Genomic DNA, 25223 nt, shown 5'->3' on the forward strand with positions numbered 1-25223 from the left:
TAAAGTCTTCTTTGCCTGTTTAATTTTGACACCAATAACATGGATTTGAGCAGATACTAGCAAACGAAAAAACACATGACCAGAAGCCAAAGTTAATATTTGTTCTTTTTAAAAAATTATTCAACAAATTGTCTAGAGTTTCTACTCCTTGCTTAGCACTGTGCTAAATTATGCGTATTGGCTGATAGACAAATAAGATGAGATCCTTGCTCTGATAGTACTTAGGTCCAAATGGAGATGACACAATAAACAACTGCACTTATTCTGAATTCTGAAGTGTGTCTTATAAATAACAAGTGGCACTTGTCTACAGTACTTGACCTACAGTAAAACTTTTGTAAAGGACTACTCCAGGTAGAGTGGACAGGATAGGGTCCTTTAGCTGCTTGGAGGTAACAGAGTATTGCAGTCGTTCCTGCCTGGTAGAATTGCAGGGACTAGGCATCTTAATGCTGAGTTCCAGTGTGAGGAAGACCATTGGTGACACACCCTAATTTTAGCTTCCAACCTGGCATTTATCAGTAATAAAGTGGCTCTTTGGATTTCCTATCTCCCTTATTCACAACCTTACTCAGAGCCATACGTAGAAGAGGCTGGGTATTTTATGCTACTCCCTATCACCCCTCAAAAACAGATAGTCAACAGTTCCAAAAACAAAAAGTGCATCGTCTGACTTTCTTTACAGTATCTCATTTTACCTTTGTGTTCCTCATCTTGATTAATAGTATTATTCTTCTCCCAGGTTCTCAGGCATAAAATCTTAGAGTCACCCTTTACCCTTGTCTTCTCATCTGCAGCAGTCCTTTCCAGTAACTGGGACATGCAAAGTGCTAAATAATCCTGAAATAACAGAGCCAAACTAATCGTTCCAAATGATTACAGCATGTCATGTTCTAATGTTTCTCCAAAGGTGACTCCAAGTCACCTGAATCAGAATCAGAGATAGCATTTGTTAAAAATGCATGTTCTAGGTCACTATTCCAGAACTTCTCAGCCAGAATTTTTAGGAGTGGGGACATGGACTATGTATGCATTTTTATTAAGCTCTCAGTGTGATTTTCATTTACACTAAAGTTTAAGAATCTCTCCTTTTCTTTGCCACTTGTATTCAGATTTTGTCAAATCTTCTCTAGTTCCCTAACATCTTATCTTTTTCATAAGTCAGCTCTTTTTCCATTCCCTGCTTCTGAGAAGGAATCATTTTTATATTGTTTGGGCTATACACTAGCCTACTTGACTCCAAGCCCTTTCTACCTTCAATTAAACTCTATATATTATTGCCAGGGTAAACTTTCAGGCTCAGATCTCTCTTAAAATAGCAAAAGAACAACAAACAAGTAGATTTTTTCCCCAGAGAGTCTCAGTTCTCGTCAACAGTGATCTTAAGCAAGCAAAGCACCTGCAAATTATTGTGTTCTTTGCAGAATACCGTATTATTTGTAAAGCATAATGAAACAATATTTCCAATTCCATCACTGGAACTAGGAGAAAGTCTCCTGGGAGAAAATATTGTTTTTTGCTCATGTAATACAAAATGACAATTTGGGGCACATATCTTGATTTAAAAGACAAGTTGTCAAACTAAGTGTAATTGATGTTTCTGAATTTTTTAAATTAATAATACTACTTGTTCATTTACTTGTTTTCAGTTGGCTTGCAAACAAGTTCTGCCAAGCACTGGAGATTTGAAAACATATAGGAGAGAAAAATTCTTAGAACAAGGAATTTATATCAATTTACTTAAATTAATCTGCATATTAAGAAAAGACCACCATTATTCTAATTTATCAGGGAACACCTCAGCTGACAGAACACCATTCTTCCATGAAAATACTGTTAAAAAACCACTGACCTACTGAGTTAAATCTAAACCTCTCAGTCTGGTATTGACAATAATTTTGGATGTTAATTAAGCATATATTGTGTACCAGATATCATGTTATCAAATATTAAATGATTAGCTTTGTTAATCCTCACCAAAAACACCCAATCCATTATCAGTCCTGTTTTACAATGAAGGAAACTGAGACACCGTGATTACACTGAGGGTAATCAATTTGGCAAAAATCCGCATGAGTAAAAGCAATAGAGCTGGACTTTGAACCCAGGCAGTCTAGCAGCAGAGGTGAGCTGTTCCCTGCTATGGTTTATCTTCTAATTAAAGGTTTCCATGATTTGAATCTAGCTTATTATCTCGATCAGCTATTGCTAGAATAATGCTTCGTAACCAAAAGATCTCAGTGGCATACAGAAAAATAAGCACTGAGCCAGCCCTGATGGCCTGGTGGTTAAAGTTTGGCACATTCCACTTCAGTGGCCTGGGTTCCGTTCCCAGGTACTGAACCACACCACCTGTCTGTCAGTAGCCATGCTGTGGTGCCAGCTTACATAGAAGAACTAGAAAGACCTACATCTAGAATATGCAACCATGAACTGGGGCTTTGGGGAGGAGTGAAAAAAAAGAGAGGAAGATTTGCAACAGATGTTCAGGGCAACTCTCTCCCAGAAAAAAAAACATTTCTTTCTCACTTTGGACAAACTGGGATTGACTGATTTAAGCTGACCTTGTACAGACTTGGTTCCAGTCCAGAGGTTTAATTCAGTTTTGCTCCAGACACCTCATTCTTCTAGGATCAGATGGCTGGCTGTGTCATGTTCTTCTCAAGTCTAAGGTCAGAACTTCCTGAGGCAGAGTGGGTGAGAGGCAGGAGGATGGGGAATAGGCATAATGAGAAGTGAAGAGCCGTGTGTGTCTCTTTTTTTTTTTTTTAACAATGAAAGCAATTGGTTACCCGCAAACCCCACCCGATGCCTTTGTCATGCGTCTCATTAGAGAGAAGTATGTCACGTGGCCACTTCTAGCTTCTGGAAATCTGGAAATTTTAATATTTAGGTGGACATATTCTAGTCTCTAACTAAATTTATGTTAGCAAGGAAAAGAGGAAGGTTTATGTTGATAAGTGTTTCATTTTCAGTTCAGTCTAATAGAGAACAAGGCTCAGTAAGTAATCCCTGGTGTCAAAATCTCCTTGCTTGGGGCCAGCCCAGTGGCTCAGCGGTTAAGTGCACACGTTCCGCTTTGGCCTCCCGGGGTTTGCCAGTTCGGATCCCAGGTGCAGACATGGGACCGTGTGGCATGCCATGCTGTGGTGGGCATCCCAAATATAAAGTAGAGGAAGATGGGCACGGATGTTAGCTCAGGGCTAATCTTCCTCAGAAAAGAAAAAAATCCCCTTGCTTCTCCATTAAGGATGAGGGAAGTTAGGAGGCTGGCTCAATTGTAATGGTCATTCATAGTCACATCTGACAGAAAGAATCTCTTATACTTTAAGTGGCAGGAAACTTCCACATCAGAGGACTGTCTGTACCCTGAAGTCCAAAAGAAAACAGAGTTCAGCAGTCCAGAAAAGATAATATGAACTGATCACAAAACCAGGAGGCCAAGAGAATGTACTAAAAGCTAGAATGTGAAGACAGAATTGGAATGTCAGAGAGACAACTAAAGAGGAACAGTTCAAGAATAAAAAGGGAACAGTGCTGCTGGGGTAGGCACTGCATAACCAAGAAGGAACATGAATAAATGTTAGGATTAAATATCTAAAAGAAAATGACCATACACGTGGGCTATGGTTCTTGAGAGACAAACAAGGTGAGCTCCACAGATGTTGATCTCTACGAGGGGAAAATTTCCCAGCTGCAGTGCAGTGCCCTAGAGTTCAATCAGAATATGGAAGTCTCTCATATCTAAAGAGGCAGAGGTCAGAGTTCTGGGCTTTTGGAGTTGTTGGAATCTGTGGGGCAGAGAATTGTGAGAAGAAGTCTGTGGAGGTTGTGAATTTCCTGTGGAGAGTTCCCCACAAGTCCTTGACTGAGACCTGGGCAGTGCCACCACAGTCATGGCCACTTAATGATTACGAGAGATTGGCTGCTACAGAGGTGAGAGCAGAACAGAGATATTAGACAGTAAGCAGTGCTGGGAACTTCAGAATTATCGCCCAGACATACTGAATAGAGCTCCTTGACACCTCCTAACAATGTATGAATCAAGCTGAATCACTGCTTTATGATAAAGGCCACACCCAGAGAAAGGCCCACTCTAGATCCACTTTAACAAAGCTTAAAACCAAGTCCTAACAAGATTCTTAGCGGAGACGGAGTTTGGAGATTGAATCTTGCCAAATTAGAGGGGCTTGGGAAACAAACAAAAGTTATACAGTCTCAAGAACTGTATATGAAAATACATGAAAGATTTAAGCGAAAGTAAACAGAACCCCATGAACTTATAGAACAATACTACATAGTTAAAATATATGCATTGGAGCTCCAAAAGAAAAACCAGAGTATAGCGAGGCAATAAAATATTTTTGAAAAATCATAACTGAAAAACTTTGATTTGCAGTTTTAAGAAGATCAGAGAGCAGTAAGCAGGATAAACACAAAGAAAACCGCACTTAGGCATATCAGAGTCACACTGAGAGTCACAAGTATCAGAGTCTCATGGAGAAAGGGGAGTCTCTTCAATAAATGGTATTGGGAAAACTGGACAGCTACATGCAAAAGAATGAAAGTAGGCCGTTATCTTACGCCATACACAAAAATTAACTCAAAATGGATTAAAGACTTGAATGTAAGACCTGAAACCATAAAACTCCTAGAAGAGAACATAGGGAGTACGCTCTTTGACACTGGTCTTAGCAGTATCTTTTTGAATATTATGTTTCCTCAGGCAAGAGAAACAAGAGAAAAAATAAACAAATGGGACTGCATCAAACTAAAAAGCTGCTGCACAGCAAAGGAAGCCATCAACAAAACGAAAAGACAACCTAACAATTGGGAGAATGTATTTGCAAATGATACATCTGATAATGGATTAATATCCAAAAAATATAGAGAACTCATACAAGTCAACAACAAAGTAGAAAACCTTTAAAGGAGCCACAGAAAAATGATGCATTACATACAGAAGAACAATAATACAAATGAAGGCATTACTGCTCATCAGAAACGATGGAGATCAGAAAACATTGCAGTAGCACCTTTAAGGTGATAAAAAAAAATTTTTAACTCATAATCTTGAATTCTATATCCAGTAAAATTATCTTCCAAAGAATATGAAAAAATAAAGATATTTTCAGGCAAATGAAAGCTGAGGAAACTCATTTCAAGCAGAGTGCCCTACAAAAAATACTAAAGGATATTTTTCAGCCTGAATTGAAATGATACACGATGGAAATTGTGATTTATAGGAAGAAGACTAGTAAGCAGAAATGGAAAATCAATGTGTAGATACAAAAAGCTATTTTTTATTCTCTTCTAATTTTCTTTAAAAGAATGTAATGCTTTGAAAAATAATATAAGGCCATGTTTTTGAAGCATGTACAAATAAAAATATGGAAACGGAGCATAAAGGTAAAGGACAAGAGAGATGCAGTAAATGGAAATACTCTTTCCTGACTGCAAAATCTGACATGAAATTTGAAGTTTGAAATGTTAGGTGTGAAGTGAGAAGTGGAATGTTTTATAAATAGAATCCACTATTGTAAGGCTATTACATTTGTGAAGTGTGAGGTGGGAAATGTCAGGTGTGAAAGGGGTTTAGGTAGTAGGCAGCTTCACAGATTAGGAGTGAAAATTGAAGTGGCACAATATTGATGCTAAATAGACATTGTTAAAATAATAATAAGGAGGAATATTGTTAGATTTACAGCAACCAGTCAAAAATAAAAGAAGTATATCTAAGAAAAGATAATATAAATAGCTACGAATAAAAATATATCCGTGTCAGGTGTTTCATACAGTGGATCATGAAAATGGCATTTTCCTAATAAGAAAAGTGATATGTTGGTATTATCAAAGTTTGGAAATTTTCAATGTAAAGAAGGAATAATTCTACCACCCTAAGAATTTCCTCTCAATATTCCAATGCTATATACGGGCCTGTGTGTATACATATACATATATAACTTTTGCTTACATATTTAGAACAATAGACTATATATAATTTACATTGTTTTTATATTTATATCATAAATTTACTTTGTCTAAAATCTCTGCAAATATGAATTTTAATGATTTGTCATATGTCTTTACTATGTTGGACAATTCCCCTTCATCTGGAACACTATTAATAAAAATACTTCTATCGTATTATTTCATTTAAATATTTTCTGCATCTTTGCCAGTGAATTATTTCTTAAGGGTATGTGTACCAGTGACCTCATTTTAGGGTATTATACTTACAAAGTCTCTCTATCTTGAAGATTTAAAAAAAAATGTATTCTGTCAGTTGGTTGAAAGGCAGAAGTGGATAGAGCTAAGGAAAGTTTAAATGTTAAATGGCTCTCATTGGCTGCAGCTGAGTACCCAAGCCAGTGAATAATCACTGTAGGAAGTAAACACCAGATTATGGTCGAAGGACAAGCAAGAGCACAGGAGGGTGGTGTTTGAGAGCAGAGCCAGATATGGAGTGGAGTGATAGCACCTTTGCCTCCCACTCACTGCCATCATCACTTGGGTGAAGGTTAGGCCTCATCGAGGAAGATTATATTAATGGACATTTCATCCTATGCAGTAATTTAGTGTTCTTAAAATGAGGGGTAGTGTATTTGCAGTGAACCTGAGAGGAGAAGTCAGTATCAGGTTTGAAGGGAAAATGGAAAGAGATTAATATTTTGTGAGACAAGGCAGCTATGACTGGCTCTATATATGTACTGCACAGTCCTCCTTAGCATGAGTGTTTCCAAGTAGGCATAAAACTGCACTTATCGGGCAATGGGAGTTTACTGAGGCGCTGAAGAGTCATTGGGATCAAAGGGCCATGGGGTTTCTAATCTGTAATGGATATGTCTGCAGCTGATTTCTATGGGCATCTTTAATGCAATGTGGGGTTTGGTGGTTGATATTAGTGGGAGGCAGGGCAAGACTGAAATTTGTATTTTAAAGCAGAGGAAGAGGACAGGCACCTCAGAAAAGAAAACGAAATTCACCAAGGCGATTGAATATGTAAGTCTTTGTGGACAAATCTTGCCATTCTAAATTTAATTGAGCTGAGGCCAAATTTGGAATTTGTTGGAAACACCATACTTAAACATTTTGAATTCCAGAAAGATCATGTGATGTCTGTATAGTAATCATTATATTTCAAAATAGATCCTTAATTTGAAAGGCTATACTTGATGCCCTACAAGAGAGAGATATGCTTCCTAATGATCAGTTGCCTCAATATTATGAAAACCTACTTTATTTTTTAAATATTTTTATTTGAACAGATATTAAATTTATATTGTTCAAAATTCAAAATATGCAACAGTATATTTACTGGAAAACTCTCTTTCATCCCTATTCACCAGATACACAGTTACTCTCTCAAGGCCTAATAATGTGTTCAGTTTTTTGTACATCTTCCAGAGATATTCATACACTTACAAGTTATATAAACGTTTCCTTTTTAACACAGATGAAATGGTACTTTGCTTGTCGATTGCTGTTATTTTAAAAAATACCTTGGACATCATTCCATATCAGTACATCATGAGATTTGTCATCTTGTTTTATTCAGGGCCAAATGATGATTTTTGTGGGCCCTCAGCACTTTTGCCTTCTTTGACCCATTTCTCAATAAAAAAAATTAACGTTATATTTTATAACTATGTTGGTATAAAGATGAATATATTCCAGGCTGGATTTATTATCTTTTATTATTATATTTGTTTCTTCTGAATTTAAAAGAAATTAAAATTAGCACATTTTCATGGGTTCCTAAAAGTATTGTGAGCCTTAGGCACTATGCCTATTGTGACTAATTGAAAGATAAATCAGCTTTGATTTTCTTACTACAAAGTTTTCCATAATAAGGACATTAGTTTATTTTAATCAACTCCTCATTGATAGACATTTAGGTTGTTTCCAAACTTCTTGATTTTTGTTTAATAGAAAATGGAATTTCCAAACCATAAGTTAAACAAAAAGATGCAACCAAACATAATTAATATTTACATACTCATTTAGAGTGGTACCACCTTCTAAACTAAAATTAGTATTTTCTTTTATTTTCCTGCATTTTTTTAACAGGTAATAAACCAGATAGCTACCGAGTGCTAGCTGAGCATGAAAGCAGTCCTTGTTCTCTCTCTCTCATGATTTTTCTTTTCCTTCTCCTGCTCCATACACTACCCCCTTCTCTTTCCCTGCTCCTCCTTTCTCTCAGATAAATATTATTATTTTCTTTACACTTCTTCCTTCTTTCCTATCTGTTCTTTAAGCTGTCCTAAAGATTTATTTAAACACTTTGGTAGAATTCAAGGATGAGGAAATGGCCTGTATTTACCCCAATAGTGTTAATATTTCAAAAGTTCCTGCAAAAAATTTTCTTTTAGCGCAATACATAGATAAATAGACTAAGACAAAAATTAATCCACATGATGTGAAATTCCTTATAAACCAAATTATCAAATTGTCTTGCATTCTGGATTCTCACAAGCTTATCACTGTATTATGTCTTTCTCTTTATCCTATTCTTGATGCTTATCTCTTGTCAAAATCATCTCTTAGGTGTATATATTGCCTATCTTTGCATTAACGTGAAACTCTCTGGCAGACTGAGCTCAGTATGGTTTCTGTCAGTGGGATACCTTCCCAAGTACTTTTATGTTTGTAGAATAGGGGTTGAAATTAAATAAGGCCAGGAGGAGTAAGTAAATGCATATATAATCAATTAGAGAGTGATGATCCTATCTAAAAGTAGAAGTTGTTACTTACTTTCATCAGTTTTCATCATACAAAAATAAAAGGCATAATTTGATTTTTTGAAATAAGCCAGAAATGCATATATTTATGTAAAATCACTTTACAATTAGCAAATAAAATAAATAAAAATATAAAAATAACAAACACCATGAAGTCAGCACTGCAGACCAAATCAAATGTATCTGTAAGCTGTAGGACTCATTGGTAGGCAGTATAAAACTTCTGTGTAAGCGCTTTGAGGGCAGGAATTTGTAACTGCCTTGGTGTTTAACAGGAGTGCTTGCATATGGTTGGTGTTCAATAAATATTGGTTAATTTACAGAATGAATAAGAAAGTAAGATTTTTAATTTTGAATGATCTTCATAGTGTTTCTTTTATTCATGTATCATAACTCTCTGAGGAATAAAAAAGATAGAAAGATATAATGCAAATTCTTCAGGTTAATCAAATTCTATTATTTGAAGGAAAAATATTGACACAAAATAGATTTTCATATATTTGTAGAATCTTAAAACTACATGTAATGGACCATAGAAGTAAATGTAATCACCTAAATTTTGTAGAAAAGGAATGTCTACAGAGATTGTATAATTTTTCTAGTGGACAAAAAGCTACTGACAGGCAAGACTAAACTCAGATCTCCTAATTTTTAAAATTGATCCCTTTTGTACTGCACAGTGTTTTCTAATCTGTCACTAGTACTATACCTCAGCAAACAATTGAATAGTATTTCCTCCCGGACATCATGAAGGGTTTAGATTTTTCTAAAAATTGAAACTCCTGTTAGTAAGAAAAAAGTTTAAAAGTTCGCTGTTTTTTCTTATTCTAAATGGAATTAATGCAACTATTCAATATATACAAGGTTTGATTTTATGAGTATGATACCATTAAAAATCATTTAAGCCATAAAGAAATTTATAACTGTGGTTTGAAGACCAGTTTTGGCATGGTAAATTTAGAGCAGTAAATGATTCTTCTTGTATCAAGTACACCTATTTTTAAAGTTGAAAATGATATAGCATATCTATAACGTTCATCTCAAAGGATGACAGAGGATGTCAAGGAAAGAAAAGGATCGTAGGGTAAATATGTAAATTTGCTCTTTTAAAAAATTAAGAACTTTCCTTTAGAACTTCAACATCAAATGTATTTGCTATATAAATGTTTTCCTGCAATCCTAATAAGATTTAGGCTTCCATGCTCGTGATCACCCCCAGCAGTCAGCGCTGAATTACCAAGAAGGGGAATGTGGGTAGGTCATCAAAGAAGTATTTCCCTCCCATGAACACTGTTGCAAACTCTTAATTTTGATTTTTTAGAATGGGTATAGAAAAATGAAACTATGATGGCACTCTATCTGTAACCTCAGGAATGCCCCGGAATGTGTATAAATTTGCTGGGTAGGCCCTAAAGGTGAAGCAGGGTGGAAATTAGCCTATGCCTAAAACTCTAAATGGACCCAGTAGTGCATCCACACACCTTGGCACATCAAATAAATAATCACAAGCCGCAAGCTCATGACGCAGTTCAGATGTTTACCCAGCCTCACTCTCCTGCTTATGCACTCTCTCTCCTGTTTATTGCCTCACTTCTTGGCATGCTGCTTGGTTTTGTTTTACTTATCTTGCTATTGAAGACACTTAACCTACGCTTGGCCTGCATCCTGGCCTAGTGCACTGCAACCTCAAGAAAGGGCTTTGAAAAATTATAGAATGTGTATAGAACTTAATTAAATTTTTCATATATCTTATTGAGTTTGTGTGAGAAAACGTGACTAAATTAGGTAAAGAGAGTTAAAGGAAGTAGAAAATGGGAATTCCAGTATTTAGTATTTTAACAGTTCCTATGTTTCATTAACAAACATCTTTGTTCAACATGAATCACTGAGGATACTAATAAAAATAGCAGTTTTAAAAACATACACTGAACATCCTGTTATGTAAAAACTACATATTTTCTCACAACAGAAGAATAGATGAAAAGCCAGTTCTGTACTTTAAAAGCTTCTTGACTAATCTAAAGTCAAGACAAATACAGGAGAAGGAAAAGGAAGGATAACAAGTATCCAAGAATGATGTGACTCACAAGATATTGCTTTTAATTATTATTTTTCTTGTCACCAATGAAAAAATACTTTCCATTCCAAGAATGTATGAATCAAACTTTATTGATGAGAATTTTTAAATGGATTTTATGCTTTGGTGTGATTCGTTCACTCATTCATTCTTTCAGTTTAGCAAACCTATGTGAGCTCTACATGGACATCTTCAGTACCTCCTCTTTGGGACCTGCTTCCCACTTACACACCCATGGTCATTAAACAGTCTGGCTTCAGTTTTCGGCCACATCTGGCAAACTCTAGGTGCGCACCTGACCCAAGGTGGGCCATTCAGAATCCATTATAATGAATTTAGAATTGGCACTAAGATTTGACAAATGCCTGGGAATGTTTATTGAATGATTAAAAACTCAACCAAGTTTTCTGCCATGTGGGCTAGGGTGTAGCCAAAGCTGATATGAATATTGAAAAAAAATGAGTGACATGATAGAAAGAAGCAAAAAAGATGAGGAGTGGATAGGGAGTGTAGGTTTGTTTGCTTTTATTCATTTTGTTTTGTTGTTTTTAACAACAAACAGCATTTTAGTTTCCAATTCTGGAATTTTCCAAGGCCTGTTACTTTTATACCATTATGTTTTCTGATATTGTGCTTTTATAGCATATTTTCCGTTTAGTTGTTTTCTTGCACTGATTTGCTGTCCTTTACTTCCTTCTAAAACAATTCCAATTTCAGCTCTGAGGATAAGCTATTGTGTTACATATTCATATTTTAAGTGAGATGTAGTCCCAACTTTTAGACATTCACAGTCAGAAGAAGGATCTAATATAATAAGATAGATTCAGCAAAATTAAAATTGTAATGAATTTCTAGAGAAGAGTTAGGAGATGCTGTAAGAATACAGATGGGAGCTATGCTGTTGTGCAGCATTGGGTTAAAATTTTACAAATACTGAGTTAAAATAAATAATTACCCTTCAGTAAACAAAATGCATTTTTTTAATCTCTTCATCCATATGACTAAATAACACATTAAACTATTGCACATAATGTAATCTGCACTAGCTAATTTCCACTGTTTTGCTGGATTTTATTGGACTCAAATTGGCGTTATCTAACTTCTCCGCCAGGCTTTGTAAAGAAAAACAGTAAATAATAACAATGAACGGGCTTATTTATAATAAGGGTAGAACATCACCAATGCTGTAATAAAAATAGAAATAATAATAATAAAATAAGTTGCTGCAGGCATACATGATCTTAATTTTATTTGATTAAATCTGAATTCCATGTCTCGTATAGATTTCTCCTTGAGCAATTCTCCAAAATAGGTAAAACAAAAATGCCTAATTGTGTAGACCAGTTCTGTATTATGTATTGACAAATCAGAGTATTCTTTTTCATTTTACACAAAATTATTGCTGTCACAGACTACTTCTACCAAAATGGGAGTGTTATGTGAGTGAGATTTTAGTGTTTCTAAACTTCTCTGCTTTTAAGTGTTTTAAATTGAAAAATAAGTTGTTTAAATGAGATTCTTTCAAGATGCCTATAAGATTAACTGCAGCTTCAAGTTAAGTTAGGGTTTCAAAATATTTGAATCTGAGAAAAATACTAAGTTTCTTTTTTGTAAAGCAGAATGGGTTAAAAGATCTTTGTATAACATAGTGATGAAAAGTCATTCCCAGCAATACTATATCATTGAAGAGTAGTAGTGGAGGAGGAATATTTTGGTCTGGGAAATTTAATCTCATTCTGGAAAAGAATCTTGCAGATTTATATTTTGAAGTAACAGATCTTAAGTGTCTGCAAACTGCAGATTCTTGGCCTATTCAAATTAAAGCAGGTATCAGACATTCATCTGAGGTCACTAGAGAGTGGTTTTTTGTTGAAAGCAATGGTGTTTGTTTAGTGGATACATTAAGAGAATTTTAGAGTTAGATTTTAGATCACTCTGTGATGAAATAAAAATGTCTATAAAGAGACTTGTTCATCAGAAGAGGATACAGGAAATGGTGAAAAAATATATTAACTGATTTCAATTTTAAATATTCATTTTAAAAACTGAGTTATTAAAGGACAAGCGGATATAGTAATTTAAAAACTATACACTGTGTGTGCAGGTTTCCTAAGTCTCTGATGAGCTAAAAAATCCTTTTCTATACTAACATGGAGAGAAAATCTAGAGCAGACCTTGGGACATTAGTCTTCTTGGGTGCTCAAAAGCTTGGGAACAACCAGTGAGCCCCAAGCCACCTCCATTTCCCCACTGCATCTGCGAGTCCGTCATACTTGGAGAACTCCCATTCCCCCCGTCTCCATCTGTCTACATGTTTAGGTAAAGAATGAATTCAATTTTAGAAGTAACATCGCTGAAAGTTGGGAGGGGACACTAGGAAGTTGAATTGTTAATGCTCCGTCTGAGAGAATCAGAGGTTTTCTTTCTAGATCCTCCTTTCACCTCAGTATGCATTGCGTCAGTCCTGATGTAGTCTTCCCTTCCCCTACTCTCCAAAGAGAGCATACCATCTTTAACTTTTTTTTTCCTGGGCTTCTTCCCTTAGAATCCAATTTAAAACATTCTTCTAGCATATCTTCCCTAATTAGTCCTTAGTCAATTTATGTCTGTTGTTCAACTTTTATCAATTTAACTCTGCAAATTTGTAAATAGGAGCATACGCTATCTGTATCCTGCATAATGTACTGAGGTCACCTACACTTCTTCTGGAAGTTATTAGGTGATGTTTAAAGTCAAATATACTATTTAATTTCTATCATTGAGATGGTTCTACGGAAAGCATAGATTTGGCAAAAGCATCCAATTAGGATAAATAAAACTTTTTCTTTCTTTTTTTCTTTTTCTTTTTGTTTTTCAGGATAAAGAATCTTGATAACTCCTTGTAGGGGAGAAGGGAAGTGGAGAAAAACTCAAACACCCAAATCATATAGTTCTATGACACCTCCAATCCAATATATTTCTAAATAATATTTTAAACTGTGCAAAAAGTCAATTCATATATTTAAGAGCAATTGCCTTTGAACTTTAAACAGCTATATTTCAGAAAAATATTTCATTTAATTGAATCTAAAGGACGGATTTCCAGTAAAAAATCAGGAATAATTGTATTAGAATTTTGTGCTTTGAAGTTAGCATGATTGCTTTTCCAAAACCAGTGTAGCTGTAACAAGGCAGTGAATAGATCTCTCCTGTACCTGGGAATCTGTCACTAGGAACCAAAACTGTAGACAAAGAGGCCTAAGTACCCTGTATTCTATGGAGAGCTTGGAAAAAAGCCCAGACACTCCTTGGGGTTGATTTGGAGAGCCCTATGCTTCTGTCTTACTACGGACTCAAAGATGTCCCTAAGGAGAAGGGTGGAGAAAGAGAGACTTGATAAAGGATGGTAAAAATAAAAGTATTTCACGTTTCTAGCCCACTAAGTTTAGATTCAATAAAATGGTTGCAGGAGCTCAGCAGTTTTCATTGTCGTTTTTGGACAGCCTCCTATGAAAGACAGGATTTTCAGCAGCGAAAAGCCATGTACTTACAAGCTAGGCTTCCGTGTAAAAATGACTTACGTGCAGCATTCCTCTTTGGAAAATAGAAGTTCTATAGGTTGTAGCTTTGAAGCTTCTGCCTCACATAGCTTCAAAAAACATAAAAAATAAATCGTTAGGCGATGGGAGAGTAATCACACCTAAAATATTTAATTATCATTAGCATTTTTTTAGCTTTTACCTATGAAAAATAATATGCAGTGTTAAAGTAAATCACACAAATCTATATTATATGATCTGAACTTATCAATTACATATCAATTTATGGCTTAGTGTTATTAGAGTTATGATCTAATAGGAGAAAAAATGATTATCCTACATCTCCAAGATGGTTTAATAAACTCTCAGTATATGTTATTCCAGGTGAAATCCTCATAAACAATTCTCCAAAGCAGTTATTTTATATGGTTTATTTAATGCAGACAATGAAATCCAAATACAGTAGCTTAAGCTCTACTATGATTATTGCAGCATGTTTAAAGTTATCTTTCATTGGGATTTATTAGGAAGTAATGTGTTCATGTTCGTATTTTTCAAGTACTAAGAAAATTAAGATAATATTTATAGAAAAACTTTAAGATCACTACAAAGGTTAATAATTTTATTTATAACTTCCAAATTTTCGGATCAGAACAGTAACTTCCAATGTGAGCTTTTCAGCATTCTAGTATTTTTCTGTTTAGTTCAATGAGTGCTCCAAATTTCCAAGCTATTTTCTTAAAAAAATCTATTTTAATTCATTTCAATTAAAATTATATTTACTGAATGTTCATGCTGTACTTACTGTCTTAAATACTTTTGTTTAAAAAGTGATAAAACAATTATCAGCATCTTAACATACTTTTTATAAATTAGGCATATGTGTAAATATCAACTGTAGGGCAATCCTTCTCTTAGAGATTGGGGCCCATAGCATCAGCATCACCAGGGGACTTGTTAGAAGTGAAAATTCTCAGGTGGCAGTCTAAGCTATTGAATCAGAAACTTTGGGCTGGGCCCCCCAATCTGTGATTTTACAAGCCTGTTACATGATCTAGAAGCACACTGTAGCTTAAGAACAACTACCGTAGTGTACTGCTACTAGGAACAGATTAAAACAGATTGATAAGATTAGTTGTTCTCTATAAATTGAATCTTCCAATTGTAAAACTAGCTTCAATCTTAGCTACACATTAGAATCATCTGGAGAACTTCAAAAAATTCTTGTGCCAGGACAACAGCTCATATGAAGTAAGTGAGATTCTCTGGGGTGTGGGACACAGGCAAATTTTGTAAAGCATCCCAGGCTATTTTCATATGCAGACAAATGTGGGAACCACTGCATTTATGGAGTGAGCTCTTGGAAGAGAAATGTTCCCTGTGAGAGCTATAAAGACATTTCCTAAATATTAGGGCCACCTTATGAGGAGGCAGCAAATGAAGATGCTTGAATGCAGAGATATGACAGGTACCCTCTGCCTTATGCATTCCACAGCCTTCAAACCATCTGGAATGGTCAAAGTCAATGCATCCCTAGAATTTTCTCCAACCCTCAAAATTTACAGGAAAAAAAAAAAATAAGAAATCTGAAAAAAAATCTCTAAAAGAAAGATAACATGCTGCAGCCTAGACAAACCAGAATTAATATAGAAGTTAGTTCGATGTTTTAAAATAAGCATAATAAATATCCTCAGAAAACAGAATATTGGTAGCATGAAGGAGGAGCAAGAAATTATAAAGAAGAATAAAGCAGAAATATTAAGTTAAAAAAAAAGTACTCTTGCCTCATTCTATTCTCCTTCCCTATCTCCGCCTATATTCTCCTGGAATGTTATGAATCAGAAGTTTAGTTCTGCCTTTTTAGTTCTGCATTCCTTCCTTCTTTCCTTTTTTCCATTTCCAATTTTTGATGCTTGCTTGGTAGAAATTAATGGATTTAATTGATTATTCACCCTTGCTGCTTATATCTTTGTCCAATGTAGTGCAGAGAAAAATAAAAGGCAGTATCTAAATAGCAAGCATCCCTGCCCTTTAATCCTAGATGGCAGTAGCACCCCCTCCCCATGTTGTGACAACCAAAAATGTCTCTAGACATTGCCAAATGTACCTGGGGGGCAAAGTCACCCCCACTTAAGAAACCACTGGTAGACACTATTCTGGCTTCTCTCACCATAGATTAATTTTGCCTGTTGTTGAATTTCACACAAATGGAATCAGATTGTATGCATTTTGTTTTGTCTTTCTACTCCACTCATCGCTATCCTTGAGTGTGCACCTGTCTGTGCTGTTACAGCAGATGTGGTTTTAACCATGATCGTGAGATTGATGTGTGTTGTTGCATGTAGCTGTAATTTCTTTTCCATTGATGCAGCATTCCATTTTCTTGCTGATGGACATTTGGGTGGTTTCTAAATTTGACTATTACAAATAAAGCTAATATGACCATTTTTGTGCATGTCATTCTGTGGATATGCACTCATTTCTGTTGATGTTGGTGTTGATATTGATGTTCTGTTGATGTTGGTGTTCATTAAATCTAAGACCTTCTGTTATGAAAAGACACTATGGAGAGAGTAAAAAGGCATGTTACACTCTGAGAGAAAATATTTCAATACGTATTTTCATCACAGAACTCATATGCAGATATATAGAGAGAGCTCCTATAAATCTATGAGAAAAAGACTATCAAACTGGAAAATGACCAAAAAACTTGAAGAGACTCTTGACAAAAGATGGTATCCAAAATGACCAGTAAGCATATGAAAATATGCACAACCCAATAGTCTAAAAGATTTGTAAGTTAAAACAGTAATTAGATAACCCTACACAGCCACCAAAATGACTAAAATTGGAAAGACTGACAGAGATTATAAAGTCTTGGATAAGGCTATGAAGCAAGTGGATCTTTCACATTGCTTACCCGATGAAACACTCTTACTATGAAACATACATAAATGCTCTGACTGATGAGCCTTTGAGTTGTTTCTAATATTTTGCCATTAGAAACAATGCAGCAGTAAACATTCTGGTACTTTCATCTTTGCACTCCATGTGAGAATTGGTTCTAAATTTCTAAAACAGCCTGTCTCACTATGACTTGTAGGGGCTCTTTACATATCATGGATATTAACTGTTTTATGCTATCTATGTTTAAAATGTTTTTCTTCTTGTATCACTTCTTTTAATTTTGTTTATAAGGTCTGGTAATATATAAAACTTTAAAATTTTAATTTTGTCAAGTCTATCAGTCCTCTGTTTTATGTCATCTTGTTCATATTATGGTTAGAAAAGTTGCCTCATCTAAGGAATATTAAAAAATACTTTTCTAATAGTATGTGTTTTACTCAAAAATTTAAATTGTTAAATCATTCGTGGTTTATTTTTCATTATAAGGCTGGAATTATTCCTATATTATTCATTCGCTATTGAAGTGAAATTTTCCCTTTTCCGTATATCAATTCCCATATGTGTGTCTATCTTTTTCTTGACTCCTCACTTGCTTCTTTTGATCTATTTGTAAATTATTGCATCAATACCGCATTTTAAAAATACTTCAGCTTTATTTTAATTTTCTTCCTTTTCAAAAGTTTTCTGGCTCTTCTTGAACATTTCCTCATCCAGATAAGCTGTGGAATAAATTTGTTGTCTCTTCCCCCCACCAAAAAAAAACCCTCTTGAGAATTTGATTGAGCTTGGCATTTACTGTTGACTCATTTTATGTTTTTGTGATATGGAATCTTCTCATCTAAAAATGTAGCATCTATTTGTCTTAACTTTTATATACCATAGCAAAGATTTGCAGTTTATTTTATAGACCTTACGCATTTCTTGTTTGGTTTATGCCTATGTGTTTTATAGTTATTCTTGCTATTGTGAATTTGGATTATTTTATCATTTTCAAAAAGACTTAATACATGAAAAAGATAGTAATTTCAGTTGTTAATTTCACGGTATTGATAAAGTGTCTGTCACTTTCCTAACTCTCCTAGAACAACTAATAGTGTTTTCTTCTTAGTACAATTTTATTTTTCCAATTAAGTATTACATTCTAATGAAAACTTGCCTCAGTTTTTCTTTTCTGGTGAGGAAGATTAGCCCTGAGCTAACATCTTGTGCCAATCTTCCTCTATTTTGTATGTAGGACACTGCCACAGCATGATTTGACGGTGGTGTGTAGGTCCACACCCAAGATCTGAACCTGTGAACCCCAAGCCACCGAAGCAGGGTGTGTGAACTCAACCACTACACCACTGGGCAAGCCCCGGCCTTTTATTTTAAAAATTTTAGTTCTTATTTATTTCAGTCGATGTATTATTTCAATCATGGCCTCCAATATAATGTCAGTATCTTGGAATTCTAGTGGTGTTAGTGGACAACCTTGTTTCTTTTTTTTTCTTTTGCTTAAATGGTATTCATTCTACTGTTCTACTTATAAGTACACAGAGTTTGCATTTGTTTTCTGGGCATGGTTTTATTATGATAAGTAAGTTTCCTTCAAGTGCAAAATTACTCTTAACTAGTGTGGACAATTCTTTCTGCCATTCTACTCGATGCATACATCCTCTGAAAAGAGCATGATGTAGGAAGAGAGGAATCTCTGTATTCAGATCAAGTCAGTTCCTGTTTGCTTCTCATTGTGGGAGACTTTTTTTTTTTTTTGAGGAAGATTAGCCCTGAGCTAATCTTTGATGCCAATCCTCCTCTTTTTGCTGAGGAAGACTGGCCGTGAGCTAACATCTGTGCCCATCTTCCTCTACTTTATATGTGGGATGCCTACCACAACATGGCTTTCCAAGCAGTGCCATGTCTGCACCCAGGATCTGAACTGGCGAATCCTGGGACGCCGAAGTGGAACGTGCACACTTAATCACTGTGCCACCAGGCCGGCCCCTGCAAGACTTTTCTAAGATGACTCTTTATTCTAGTGTTTAATGTATGTCTTTTTTTCTTTTTTTCTTTTTTTTTTTTTTTGAGGAAGATTAGCCCTGAGCTAACATCTGCCACCAGTCCTCCTCTTTTTGCTGAGGAAGATGCCCTGAGCTAACATCCATGCCCATCTTCCTCTACTTTATATGTGGGATGCGCGCCACAGCATGGCTTGATAAGCTGTGCATAGGTCTGCACCTAGGATCCGAAGCAGCTAACCCTGGACTGCCAAAGCGGAACATGTGAACTTAACAACTGTGCCACTGGGCTGGCCTCTCAATGTATGTATTTTTTAACCAACAGGGCCCCAGAATGCAAAGCTAATATTTAATCTGTTGTAATCTGGCGTACATGCAGAGTAATATAGTATTGACCTGGTTTATAAACACAAAACAACATATTATGTTGTTACGAGCATTTTAAGGGATTTTCAGGGATAATTTCAAATATTAAACAGATTTTCACCTTAGAGACTGAGTTCTGAACTTAATCCTCTTGTAAAATGCAAATTTACTGCACCTTTATAAATGAAACGAGTCTATGATTTTCTATTTTTATGAAATTTGTCAGCATTAGGCATCAGAGTTCAATTAGATTTCTAAAATAAATGGGAAAGCATTTTTTTTTAAATCTATGCTCTTAAATATTTTAAATAACATGGACTAAGTAGCAAGGTTTATCATTGACTATGTTTTCTATTTATTTTATATAATTTGGTTTATTTAAGTTTCTTACATTTTTCAATCAGCTCTAGTAGTTTATGTTACCATATATTTCCTACAGAAATATTTCTAAATTTAACTTAATATAATTTTATTCCCTTACAATTTTTAATCTTATTCTTCTCTGTCATTATATTCCTATTATAATTGATAATGTTTATTTTTTATTTCTCTCTGTTTTTTTCTTATCAGGCTCACTAGGAGTCTATTTTGTTGGTCATTTCAAAATTCCAGTTCTTAGTCTTGTTAACCATACTGTTTTTTTAATGTGGTAAGAATACTTAACATAAGATTTATCATCTTAACAAATTTTAAGTGTTCAATACGTTATTGTTGACTCTAGGTACCGTGTTGGACAGCAAGACTCTAGAGCTTATTCATCTTACTTAACTGAAACTTTATACCTATCAATTAATTGCTCTTTGTTTCCTACTCCCCCCAGCTCCTGGTAACCACCATTTCAGTCTTTGATTTCATCCGCTGGACTATTTTAGATGTTTCATATAAGTAGAATCATGCAGTCTTTATCTTTCTGTGTCTGGCTTATTTCACTTAGCATAATGTCTGCAAGATTCATCCACACCATCACATATTGAAGAATTTTCTTCTTTTTTTAAAAGCTGAATAGTATTCCATTGAATATATATATACCCATTTTCTTAATCCATTCATTTATCCACAGACATTTAGGTTGTTTTCATATCTTAGCTATTATGAGTAGTGCTGCAATGAACACAGAGTGCTAATATCTTGCTGAGATCCTGATTTCAGTTTTTTGTACATATACCCAGAAGTGCAGTTTCTGGATCATTATTTTTTATTTATTTATTTATTTTTAAAGATTGGCATCTGAGCTAACAACTGTTGCCAACCTTTTTTTTTTTTTTTCTGCTTTATCTCCCCAAATTCCCCCGGTACATAGTTGTATATCTTAGTTGCAGGTCCTTCTAGTTGTGGCATGTGGGACACCGCCTCAACGTGGCCTGATGAGCATTGCCATGTCCTCGCCCAGGATCCGAACCAGCGGAACCCTGGGCCACCACAGCGGCCACAGGACCAGCCTCCATTATTTTTAAATTTTTAAGAAACCTACTGTTTTCCATAGTGGCTGCACCATTTTACATTTCTGTCAACAGTGTACAATGATTCCAGTTTATCCACATCCTCGTCAACACTTGTCCTTTGTTTTTTTTTAATAATAGCCGTCCTGACAGGTGTAAGGTGATTTCTCATTGTGGTTTTGATTTGCATTTCCCCAATGATTAGTGACAATGAGCATTTTTTCGTATGCCTGTTGGCCATTTGTATATCTTCTTGGGAGAAATGTCTGTTGAAGTCTTTAGCCCATTTCTAATTGAGTTATTAGGTTTTTGGTTATTGAGTTGTAGGAGTTTCTTATATATTTAGGAAATTAACCCCTTATCGGATACATGATTTGAAATATTTTCTCTCAATCAGTAGGTAACTTTTCATTCTGTTGATTGTTTCCTTTGCTGTGCAGAAGTTTTTGTTTGATGTAATCAAAGCCCCAAAGACATTTTGTGCAGAATTAGAGAAAACAATTCTATAATTCATATGGAACCACAAAAGACCACAAAAGGCCCAATTGATCCTCAGAAATAACAAAGTTGGAGGCATCATACTGCCTGATTTAAAAGTATATTATCGGGGCTGGCCCCGTGGCCGAGTGGTTAAGTTCACACGTTCTGCTGCAGGCGGCCCAGTGTTTCGTTGGTTCGAATCCTGGGCGCAGACATGGCACTGCTCATCAAACCACGCTGAGTCAGTGTCCCACATGCCACAACTAGAAGGACCCACAATGAAGAATATACAACTATGTACCGGGGGGCTTTGCGGAGAAAAATGGAAAAAAATATATACATATTATCAAGCTACAGTAATCAAAACAGTATGGTACTGGCATAAAGACAAACATAAACCAATGGAACAGAATGGAGAACCTAGAAATAAATCCACACATATATGGTCACTTGATCTTTGACAAGGGTGCCAAAAATACACAAGGAGGGAAGGATAGGCTCTTCAACAAATGGTGTTGGGAAAACTGCATATCCACATGTAGAAGGATGAAATCAGACACTTGTTTTACACAATACACAAAAATCAGGTCAGAATAGATTAAATGCTTACTCATAAAACCTGAAACTGTAAAACTCCTAGAAGAATACATAGGGGAAAGCTTCATGACATTCATCTTGGTAATGACTTCATGCAGATGGCATCAAAATGACAGGCAAAAGGGGACTGGCCTGCTGGAACAGCAGTTAAGTTCACAAGTTCCACTTCAATGGCCTGAGGTTCGCCATTTAGGATCCTGGGTGTGGACCTACATGTGCATGTCTTGTCAAGCAATGATGTGGCAGGCATCCCACATATAAACTAGAGGAAGATGGGCATGGATGTTAGCTCAGGGCCAGTCTTCCTCAGCAAAAAAGAAGAGGATTGGCAGCAGATGTTAGTTTAGGGCTAATCTTCTTGAGAAAAAAAAATGACAGGCAACAAAAATGAAAATAAAGTGGGACTACACACTAATATTTAAGAAATTTTACATTTAAAATCCAGTTTAATGTCATCCACCTAAATTCATTTGATATATTTTATTGCTTTTTATCTACCTTCTTAAGTTAAATGCATAATTCATTTATTTTCTATACCTTCCCTCTCTAATTAAGAGGGACATTTTTTAGTGCATAGAGCTTTGTCTGAATCCTATAGGTATTCCTTGTAAAGTTTTCATTAGTATTAGTTTAAAACAGAGTGTATTTTTTAAAATTTGGTTTCCTTTTTAGGAAAAATATTTAGAGGATTTTTCTTTTAATTCCTGTTTTATATTAATTTTTTAAATATGTTTTATTGCATTGAATTTAGGGAATGTTGACTTGATTGTTACTATTTGGAAATTTTAATGAGTTTTTTTAGTGACAAAAGACATAACTGATTTTATAAATAATATTTGTAATTTCAAAACGAATATATATTCATGGTACGGCATAAGATTCTAGGGAGGCTGAGGGTGATGTGCAAATCTCTTGCCTCAGTTCTTTGTCTCCTCAGCCTGTTGAATTCGGAGGCAAGTAAGTTCCTGTCTCCTAATGTGAATTCTTTGGGGAGGGAGGGAGGCTGACAATCTTTCTTTCTAATACTCTTGCTTTATATATTTTGCTGCTACATTAAAGGAACAGGTGTTTATAACTGTTCATAATGTTATAATTTTTCCCATTATAAAAGATTAACATTTCTCTCATTAATGCAAAATAAGACTTTTTTCTTGATTACTGTGTCATCTAATGTAAACTTGCCATCTTACAATATTTTTGGTTGCTTGTATCAGTTATATTTTTGCCTATATATTTATTTATTTGCCCATTCTTAGTTTTTTTTAGTATAAGCTACATATACCTGGATTTGCTTTCCTTTTTTCCTTTAAAAACATATAAAGCTTTTTAACCTTAATTTACGTGTATTGTAATAATCTTTTATTTGTCTTATTTATCCTAGTTGAATTTGCATTCCATGTTTACTAGTTTTCTTATGTGTTCTTTTCTTGACTTTTTAAATTTTGCTAAAATAAGAGTTTTATTCATTCTATTTTTCTCTTTCACGATTTGAATATTTTTGTGTAAAATTTGCATTTTCCTAGTGGTGTCCTTAATTTTTAGAAAATATATTTATAGCTATAGATTTTGGAAAATGTGATGCTTTTCTGTTCTCTCATCCTTTGTGTATAATTTGTTTTTCTACTCCTAAATTTTTTTAAGATCAATTCTATGTCGTAAGTGTCCTGACATGTTACTATATAATACTATGGTGGGATTTTTGCATATGTCATTGTCACCTTGTAATTTCTGATAAAGTTAGTTATTTTGCTTATTCTCACTTTTTTAATTTTCCCAGGATCTCAAAAATTCATATATGAATGTTGAAACTTTCTCTTATTATCCCACTGTAGCTGTGAAAGAACAATTTCAGTCTGAGCTTTTATGTGCAAGAAGTTCTAGACTAAGGGTCTCTAGGGGAAAAAGAGGAGAGTTGTGAAGATGAATACCTGACTCTTGCCCTGAAAACCTGTCAGTTTATTTTGGGAAATAGACACATAACTGACCTATCTGGATCCAAATATATCAGTGATGAATAGAAATGAACTGAATTTCCAGTCAGGGAAGAAAATAAGGGCAGAAGGGAGAGCATGAGCAAAAGAATAAGGGAAAATGTGAAAGTGACTGGCATGTTCACACACCGAACAATGATGGAAGAAATCTAAAGCCAAAAGGCTGGGACTGAGGGGCAAGGGATACACCTAGAAATGATAAGGGATGTGTGCATGGGAGGACTGGGAGTATGGACTTTATTCTGCATGCAGTTAGAATAACTGAAAGATTTTGTTCAAGGGAATGATATGAAAAAGCTTAAGAATGATAACTCAGGTAGTGAATGGAAGATGATTTAGAGAGAGCTGGGAGTCTGTGAACAAGGGTAGTGGAAGGAAAGAAGGAAGCAAGGAATTTATTTAAAGACATTTTTAACACCCATATATCAAAACTAGTAAGCAAATTGGATGTGGGTATTATTGGAGATGGGGTGGTCAGAGTTGTCTCTTAGATATCAAGTATGAATGATTGATGGATGCTGAAGTCATTAACTGAGCTTTAGACAAGGTGGAAAAGCAGATTTTATTGTATATAAAATTTGTTTTGGGAAGCAGTAGAATTTAGCAATCAGATAGACTTGCATTCAAATCACTGTACTTGCTCTCAATGGTTTTTTGACATTGTGCACGTTACTTAATCACTCTGATTCTTAGTTTCTTTCATGGTAAAACACATAGAGTAATTCCTCTCAAATGGTTATTATGGAAATTGAAACAGATAATGTATGTGAAATATATTAATATTTCTATCGTGTTATTATTTATTACTATTTTTGTACATAATATTCTTGAGATTTATATTATAGAAGTATATAGATGTTCAGAGTTTGGAAGGTGAATAAAAATAAGCCTTGCACTCTGGAGAAAGTTTAATACTGGAAAAAAAATTTTCTATAGTTGATATCATGGAAGGGACTGTACAAAGACCATAACAGGAACAAAGATGTCTTTCATCAGTCACAAGAGAGCAGATGAAAAACTAATGCTAAACGAGCCAGATAAATAATAGTGAATGATAAAAAGGAAGATCAAAATAGTAGTGTCAATTAAGCTAAAAGAGGAGATAAT

At 34.9% G+C, this 25223-nt stretch overlaps 1 long non-coding RNA gene across 2 annotated transcripts in view; it reads left to right on the forward strand.

Moving 5' to 3' along the window:
- Positions 1-25223, forward strand: part of LOC111767873 (uncharacterized) — a 57303-nt gene that overhangs the window by 658 nt on the left and 31422 nt on the right. The window contains exon 1 of one of the 2 annotated variants that reach the window (XR_011425159.1): positions 19318-19546. The exons of the other annotated variant lie outside the window; for it this stretch is intronic. This is a non-coding gene — a long non-coding RNA (uncharacterized lncRNA). Of the gene's footprint in view, positions 1-19317; positions 19547-25223 lie in introns of those variants that run through there. 2 annotated transcript variants of the gene reach the window in all.

The sequence above is a fragment of the Equus caballus genome, chromosome 14 (assembly GCF_041296265.1).
Source record: "Equus caballus isolate H_3958 breed thoroughbred chromosome 14, TB-T2T, whole genome shotgun sequence".
Classification (NCBI taxonomy): Eukaryota; Metazoa; Chordata; class Mammalia; order Perissodactyla; family Equidae; genus Equus; species Equus caballus.